Genomic DNA, 8,643 nt, shown 5'->3' with positions numbered 1-8,643 from the left:
TCCCTCCTCCCCTTCCATCACCCCTAGTTCGTTTCCCAGAGTTAGGAGCCTTCCATGTTCTGTCTCCCTTTCTGATATTTCCCACACATTTCTTCTCCCTTCCACTCTATTCCCTTTCACTATTATTTATATTCCCCAAATGAATGAGACCATATAATGTTTGTCCTTCTCTGATTGACTTATTTCACTCAGCATAATACCCTCCAGTTCCATCCACGTCAAAGCAAATGGTGGGTATTTCATTATGTTTTAATGCCAGACATGACCCACTACACTGAGTTCATAACCCACTAATGGGCTCCTGGAGCTACTGAGTGTGGAGGTGACCGTCACCTCAACCTTGCTGGGTGCAAAGCCTGTGCTCTTTCCAGTGAGCAATCCTGCCAGGGAAGAGAGGTACAGAAACTCACGTGTATTAAGAGAACATGATTATTCTGGGAATACAAGTGGGAAGTTCTATCAGAGCTCAGAAAGGAAGTTCTGTGGGTGTGTCATCCCTCACTGGGTCATATTCAGGAAGAGAGAGCCCACCTTGTCTGTGGTTAGGCACTCCAGAAGGTTTGTTGACCAAATGAGTGAGGGGGTGAATGACTGAATGAATAATCCCCTTCTCCACACACCTCTGGCACCAACCCTGCAGGTGGAGGGAGAATATGCCTCACCGGCTGTCATGGTCCTGAGATAGAAGGGACCCGGCATGGAAGGAAACCTGGAGATCATCTTGTCTACCCTGATATTGCACAGATGAGGCTACTGAGGTCCAGAGAGGAGACAGCATATCAGAGATCATGCTGGGGTGACTAGAGGAGCCGGGCTGGAACCTACCATGAGTTGGCCCCCAGGCCAGTGCTGAGACGATGTGATGAACACAGAGAGTCCAGGCTTTGGGGTCTGGAATAGTGCTCCGCCATTAATATTATTATTAGTTATAGCAGCATCTTTGAGTGTTTATGGAACACTAAGTTCATGACAAACAGGGTTTTGAGTCCCTTACATGTATGGTCATTTACTCCTAATGCAAACCCTGTAAAGTAGGTGCTCTATGAACCCCTCTCTTTCTGGAGAGGAAATTGAGGCACAGAGTGGTAAAGCAGCTTGCTCGAGGTGGCCCACTAGTAGGTGGCAGAGCAGGGATTTATTTGAATCTAAGCGGGCTCTGGAGCTGTGCTGCTGGAGGCGTGGTTGGCGGGGGAAACCGAGCATCTCTGAGTGCAGGCAACATAGCCAGGTCCTCCCAGGTGGGTGACCCTCCCCCATGGCACATCAGGCTCCTTGGGAAGCCCCCATAGCTCAGGCATGGCTGATGGTGCAGCTGACAGTAAGGGGATGGTGGGGGGGTGGACAGGCAGAGAGGGGCCGTGGAGTAGGGTAGGATGGGATGGCCGGGCAGGAGGCCAAAGGTGGCTTTGCCCTGTCCCTTGGCATGTCCTTGGCAGGAGAAACAATAGCTGTTAAAAACTCTAGAATGGTACTAGGTGCCAGCACTGTGCATGGATTTTCAGATCTAAGCCTAAGAGGAAGTGGGGGCCCCGAGGGGAGGTCACTAGCCCAAGGTGACCGCTGGGGACCAGAGCCAGGTGTGGGTGCCAACTCCCCCCAACTCTTGAGCCTCTGCTCTCAACCCTGGGCTGTACTGCAGGTTATGGCAGTTTCCAGTGGAAAGAGAGTGTCCCACCTAGACTTGTTACAATAGCTGTCAGGTGTCTGGTTCCTAAAAGGCGCACACGTTTGTTAGCTATTACTCATCTCACTGTCATCATGGCATCAGAATCAGAACGTCTGACTCTGAGTTGTGGCTTGAGGTTTAATCAGATGCAGATAGAATCTGAGACTTTTCAGGGCCAAGGACCTGAGCATTTTGTGAGTAGCTCATTCCGAATCCACTCAAGGCATGACGAAAAGACTAGTCAAAACAAAACGAGATGTCGCCAGCATCTCTTGGCACTTGTGATGTGCCAGGCACTGGGCTGGGGGATTTGCTCCTTTATGTCCTCATTTCCCGTCAAAACAGTAAGGGAGAAACACTGCTCAGTTTTCAGATGAGAAAACCAAGATTCAGAGGGTCTCAAGATAGTGCTCAGTCCAGTCTTCGGAGAGGCCATTCGGCATTGAGGCCAGGAGCACGGACTCTCTGGGAACCCTGCCCTCAGTCGGCCATGTGGTTTACCCTTCTGAGCCTCAGTTCCTGAAACTGGAGCCTGTCTCAGCAAGCTGTTGTGATTAAATGAGATACTGTGTGTTCGGGATCTAGTGTGTGTCTGACACAGGCTAAGCACTCAATAAACGGTGGTCACTGAAATCCCGTCTGTGTTTTGTTAGGGCACAGAGGGCAGGGGGAAGAAATCCCTCTTTACATCATGAACTCGACCAGGGCAATATTAGTCTGGCTTAGGGAATAGGAAAGGCATTGGTGAGCGTTTATGAAGAGCCTGCTGTGTGCAGGATGAGTCCGGGCCCTTTCGGTCCAGCTGAGACGCTGAGTGGAGCTGTGTAGGCATCAAACCCCAGCTAGTGACTCTAAGCCCAGGGCTCAGGGCTCCTCCATACAAGGAGGAACAGTAAAATCAGTACCTTCTAGGCATCACCACCTGGCTTATCACCGCAATGCTTTCTAAATTAATAGGTTCTCCGATCTGTTCGGTGCTTTATAATTTGCGAATGGCATTCCCTTTTAAAGTAGAAGACTTAGAAATCCCATGGTCTTTTCCTTCCAGCTTTATACATCCCTGCCAGGCAAATTAGGGACAGATAGTCCCATCTGGCATCTGACAAAGCTGAGGCTCAGAGTGGAGTCGCCCGAATTCTCCAGACTGGTTGCTGGGAGTGTGGGGGCTGGAGCTCTGATCTCCTGATCAAAGTATTCTCTCCACCTGATCCTGGGATCCTTCTCAGAGGAAAGCATGGCTGACCCTGGCTTTGGGGACAGTGACATCTCGGAAGATGGTCTGGGACAGGGTGGTTCAACAGTTAGGGGCAAACTGTCCAATTTGCGAGGCATATAGGAACGCGCATGGTGAGCCTCCAGCATGCTGGCATCTTCCCAGAGACTAGACATAGTCTTACTCGAAATCCCAAACACCAACTGAATGCAATACCCGTTAAGCTTGGAGAACAGTTCTGGGCTGTACTCCTGCCCTAGCTACATAATTTTAGAATATGCAGGATGCAGGTCTGGCTCCAGTGCACACTGTTTCTGGGGGGGGGGTATTTTTTTTTAAATAGTTCCATTCATGCTTCAGAGAGCTAGCAGATTCATTCTGGTCAGAACTCTGCCTTCGGTTCCAGTCCCTGTACACATCTGTGCATGAACAGAGAACAAAAATGCACCTGGATGGTTTTCATTCTAGTTGGCAAGGTGTCCGGATGAAACCATGGTGGACCACCAGATTGAGTGGGAGATATCCTCTGAGACAGGAGGATATCTGCGTGTCCACACCTGTTCTGCTGTCCGTTACTTGAATGGCCTTGAATCAGGCATCTCGCCTTCATCTGCATCTGCTCAGTGAGAGTGCTAGAATAAGATGTCCTGGGTACAGTTTCAAGCAGTGCCCAGGCCCCTGGAAAGATTTGGGCTCCTCATTGGGGCCTTTCAGGCCTAGCCTTCAGGATCCCGTGTATGGAGATCGGAAACAGTTTGCTCCAGTGGTCACTTGGCCCCAGACTGTCTTACATATCTATGCATCTTGGGGACTATACCTGAGCAGCTGGCAGAGTTGGCCATGCCGAGAGGCCCATCCTAGAGATGCACAGCTGGGGCCCCCAATCCCTGTTAGGAGGCATGAAGTTAAGATGGGAGTGGGGAGAGATAGGTCATCCCTCTGCAGTGTGAAGTCCCAAAGCCACCTCTGTTGAGCGCCGCCTGAGAGGCCACCAGCACAGACTGTCCAGTGATTTGAAATCAGTGCTCTGTCAATCAGGGCCCCTGGAGGTACAAGCTTCTCTTTCCTCTTCCCAACCCAGGCAAGGGAAGGCTTTTGTGTGGCGACTTCCTGATTTCATATTTTAATTTTCAAAAAGGAAATAAATTCTCTCCAGCCGTAGCTGTAATTGACTTTGGAGTTGTGACTTTATCATGCAAATGGTTATTTGTGGACTTTTAGAAACCTGCGTCATGGAGCGAAATTATATACTTAGAGACTTCTGAAGCCATGGATTGCGGTCCCAACAGATCCTAATGATTCTCTGGGTGCCATTAGGGTATAACGTGGAAATGCATATTTAGAGGATGATTAAAAACCAAACGAGCACGCACAGTGAAATTCCTTGTGGAAAGTGGTGATTAGACCTACCGCGAGACTATTTGCTCATGTTAGGGATCTCACTGACCAGCCCCCCCTCCCGCCTCTTGCTCCCACAGAGCCGCCAAGGCTCTGTTGCTGGATTGTAAAAAATCACAGACGCAAGTCTGGAGGAGGAGAAAGAGGAGGGGGAGGAGGGGAAGTAGGCGGAGACCCACAACACCTACCCCCTCGCAGAGGGAGTCTGCTGGCTACTTGGCTGCAGCCACCAGAAGGATCTGGGACTGTCCTCTCCAAAGACCTAGGTGCATTTTCTGCACTGCTCCCCACCCCCTACCCCCGACCCAGGCCACCATCACGTTACATGCCGTGGAGATAGTTCAGTATGGAATAGCTTTCACAGTAAGTGAGGGGTTCTCCCACCTGGCTGGCGGCAGTTTATAAGGACAGGAGCTTTAGTCCTGAGACCTGGTTTCAGACTCAATGCTGCCACCCTCAAGTATTGCCAGCGTGTCTTTGGTCACTGTAACTCACACACACATGAAGGAGATACTAATATCAAATGTAATTCTGTACCTAAAAGGGTTTTAAAAGAGTAAAGGGCTGGAGGGTGAGGCTTGTCGTGACTCCATCCACGTCTGTTTTTTGGTCTTGGTGAAAGCAGGTACTTTCTGCCTGGGGCTCCAGGTTCAACCCCTGAAAGATGGCAGTCCCTCACTTTCTGGCCTGTGTCCTTCCTCCCTTCACTGTCCTGAACTCAGGGGGATTCCCATGGGAAGAGAATAACTCCTCAGTGTGCCTCTTACCTCATTCCTACTCCCACTCTCATAAAGGATCCCCCCCATCCTGATTGCCTCAGAACCCCACTCTTCTCCTATGGCAGTGGATGGTTAGGGACACGCTTTATTGAGCACTTAGTATGTACCAGGCACTGTGCTAAGCACATGCTATGTCCTTCGTCTCATTTCATATTTACAGTAGCCCCATGATTATTCCAATTTACAGACGAAGAAACTAAAGTCCAGAGAAGTAAAGTTACTTGCCTAAGGTCACACAGCCAAGTGACCAAATCCAGGACCAATCTCAAAATTCCAGCTGTTAACCTTCCCAGGTATAGGCATCTCACTTGTGTCAGCCACAACAGCCAGCTTTGGAGAGTGGTTCTCTGCAGGTCTTTCTTGCTGTGTGCAGCCAGTGTTTCCCAGGAGAGGGCTGGAGGGTGCAGCCCCCAGCACATACATCCTGGGTCCAGAACTAAGTCTTCCCTCTCTAATCCCGCAATTTTCCCTATCTTTCTCCATCTCTGCACACACATCTTAGAGTTGGCTCTTTTCTGCCTCCTTCCTTTGACTCCTTCACCCATTTTGAATCGCTGTTCACTCTACTCTCCAAAATAATGGCTTTTTCCGGTGTCACCAGTGGCCTCTGTGTCTCTGTCTCCAATGGGCTGGCTTCTGAGAAGCATTGACTTGAGTACCCACTCCATCCTTCTCAGCACATCTTCTTCCCTGACCTCCAGTGACATACCCTGTCCAGATTTCCTCCTGAATCTCTGGCCACGTCTTTACAGACTCACTGATGTAGGGGCTCCACAAGGCCAGGTCCTGTGCCCTCTGTCCCTTGAAGATCTCATCCACGAGCAGCCTCCATGTTCCGTCCGCATGTGGACTATCTACAAATGCGTATCCCTATGAAGGCCTCTTTTGAGCCCCATACCTATATATTCAGCTGCCTGTTCAACATCTCCTCTTGGCTGTCTCAAAGATACCCCAGACTCCACCTGTCCCCAGCAGAACTTGTGACCTTCTCCAACAATAATGGTCTTCTTCCAGTGTTCTCTCCTAGCCAGTGGTACTGCTGTCCACCCTGCTGCACAGGGATGAGGCTAAAGTCATTGTTGGCAATTCCCTCCACTCCTGCTTATAGTCAGTCCATCATGGCAGTGGGTCGATTCCACTTCGCAATTAGCTGATGGACTCATGCACTTCTCTCCTGCTCCTCCACTGGATCCTCTGACTGGTCAATCCACTTCCCATACTACCACTTGAATCATACACACCCCACTCTCCCCCCACCGGAAACACCCTTGTTTTTCTGTTGCTTATGAGATCATTTCCCAAATCTGTGACAGGGCCCTGAAGGCCTGTGGGCTGGCTATGTCCACCCTACAGCCTCGTTGCCCATCCTCATCACCCTTTTGCTCTCTGGGCTCCAGCCACACAATCCTAGGGCCTCTCCATCCCTAGAGCTCACCAGGCTCCTTCCCTGTGTACTTTTGGACTACCTGAACACCATGCTTTCCGTGTTTGGAACATTCTATCACTGTGTGGCCACCCCCGCACCCCCCATCTTGGCTCTTTTGTTCTTTTCTCTGATAGAACCATGAACCTGTCCTCTGAGCTCTTCTTTTTCTGTAAGCCCCGCTCTTTGGTGTGTATGTGACTATTTCTGTCATCTTTGCTGGCCTCTCAGCCCCACAGAATCCAGTACCACGTCTAGTGCTCTTCTGCCATCCCAGTACCAGGCACAGAGCATTCAGTCCCTCAGACTTCCTGAGGGCCACCATGTTCTAGCCACGGTTCTGGGCTCTGGGGGACGTGAGAGTAAACAGAACAGGCATTCAAAGAGCACTCAATGGGTGTGATTGAATGTCCTCTTTCATGCTTTAACTCCCAATTCTCTCCCACCTCCCTTCAGGGAAGGACAGAAGTCAAGAGCCTCCAGATGGAGGGATGGAAAAGACGAATGGCTGCCACCTCCTGTGTACCTGGGCCCACATTTTCCAAGGGCTTATAATAGCAGCACTTCTTCTCTGCCTTGTCCTGATGGCCCAGCAGGCTTCTAGTCTGCCTCTGAAATTCCTCTCCTCCTTCTAGTCTCCTCTGACCCCTTGGGCATGACCTACACTCCTTGGCTCTCAGCACTGATGCTCTGCTGTGTCTCATACTGTAGGCTGGTCCTGAGTGACTCCCTAGAGTTCTCTGGGCTTCAGCTTCCTCTTCAGGAAGATGGGACTGATGATGCTCACCTAGAGAGCTGCTGTGGGAATTAAATGAAGTCATGTGGGTGAGGCTGTTCGGAGCCCATACGGCCCTAGACAGATGGAAGTGTGGTTATTTTCACTGTATTGTCACATAACACTGTTGGGTCATTACCCCTGCACGTGGTACATCCTGTCTCCTGAGCAGGTCACACCTGCTCTGGGTCTCCACTGGGCTCAGCAAAGGACAAGGCACGTAGAGTCAAGATGTGCTAGCAGGTCTGATGGGAAAACATGTATCAATGAGGCAGAAAGTTCAGACTATCTGGGGCCTCCCTATTTCTCTAGCCTCACACCCCTTGGATACCTAGCCTCATCTTTCCATGATCCCAATGGAGGGGACTCACAAGCCAGAGTATTAGGGGCAGAAGGAGGCACATTGGTACAGGGCTGAGTCCACACCTTGGTATAGTTTGGCCTAAAGTGTCCTAAGTTCTCCCAATTAAAAAATGTAATTTGATTATTTGAAAATCAATGTTATAAAAATTTCAAAAATGCTGTTAAATGTAAATAATCTTTTTTTATTGGAGTTCAATTTGCCAACATATAGCATAACACCCAGCGCTCATCCTACCAAGTGCCCCCCTCAGTGCCCATCACCCAGTCACCCCAACCCCCCGCCCACCTCCCCTTCCACTACCCCTTGTTCATTTCCCAGAGTTAGGTGTCTCTCATGTTTTGTCACCCTCACTGATATTTTCACTCATTTTCTCTCCTTTCCCTTTATTTCCTTTCACTAATTTTTATATTCCCCAAATGAATGAGACCATATAATGTTTGTCCTTTTCCGATTGACTTATTTCACTCAGCATAATACCCTCCAGGTAAATGTAAATAATTACTTAGCATCCCATCACCCCAGATAACCTCTGTTAACATTTTGTGCTTCCTTCTGTTTTTTTTTTAAATGAAATTTCAGATATAATAGTAAATAATATTTAGGCTATGTTAGATATTTACATATATATATGTTTAACATTATATATAGAGAAAGGGATTTTGCTTTTTTTTCATTCAAACTTTTATGATATTTTTCTATGACATTAACTCTTGAAAAAAACATCATTTTTAATAGTTGTACCTGTACTATCAAAACTTCTAATCAAAAGAGTAATTTTGGGGGTGCCTGGGTGGCTCAGTCAGTTAAGTGTCTGTCTGCCTTCAGCTCGGGTCATGATCTCAGGGTCCTGGGATTGAGCCCTGCATTGGGCTCCCTGCTCAGCAGGGGGTCTGCTTCTTCCTCTGCCCCTCCTCCCAGTCATGCGTGCTTTCTCTCTCTCTCTCTCAAATAAATAAGTAAATCTTAAAAAAAAAAAGGAGTAGTTTTTGCTTACAGCAGAGAATGCAAAAAACCAAAACACCAAT

This window comes from Nyctereutes procyonoides, unplaced genomic scaffold (genome assembly GCF_905146905.1).
Source record: "Nyctereutes procyonoides isolate TBG_1078 unplaced genomic scaffold, NYPRO_anot_genome, whole genome shotgun sequence".
In the NCBI taxonomy this organism is placed as follows: Eukaryota; Metazoa; Chordata; class Mammalia; order Carnivora; family Canidae; genus Nyctereutes; species Nyctereutes procyonoides.
This window is presented reverse-complemented; position numbering follows the sequence as displayed.